The sequence below is a fragment of the Ammospiza caudacuta genome, chromosome 17, assembly GCF_027887145.1.
Source record: "Ammospiza caudacuta isolate bAmmCau1 chromosome 17, bAmmCau1.pri, whole genome shotgun sequence".
NCBI classification, from domain to species: Eukaryota; Metazoa; Chordata; class Aves; order Passeriformes; family Passerellidae; genus Ammospiza; species Ammospiza caudacuta.
In genome coordinates this window covers 12,485,466-12,485,807 of record NC_080609.1, presented here as the reverse complement: position 1 = coordinate 12,485,807, position 342 = coordinate 12,485,466, and positions in this window count along the sequence as shown.

The window sequence follows — 342 nt, the reverse complement described above, 5'->3', positions numbered from 1 at the left end:
GACCACTTTGGTTTCTGGGGGTGGGTGGGGTTTTTTTATTTTATAATAAAAATTCTCTTTGTTTCCACTGTGCCTTTCTCTGCTCCCTTGGGTGTAACATGACATCCCTCTCACCCTGTTCTTCAGTCTCCCTAGACAAAGCACCTCTGGAAGACCTCCATGGCCAAGTGCTCACAGGGCTGTCTAGGCCTTTTACAGGATATGCAAGAAATGGAACAGATTTGGAAGGGTCAGTGAGGTACTGTGGATGAGTTGGGTCAGTACCAGCTGCTGACAGGACAACTTTTAAGAGGTTCCTTGGAAAACTTTTGTTTAAAAACAAATAAAACAAACTTCTTGGTA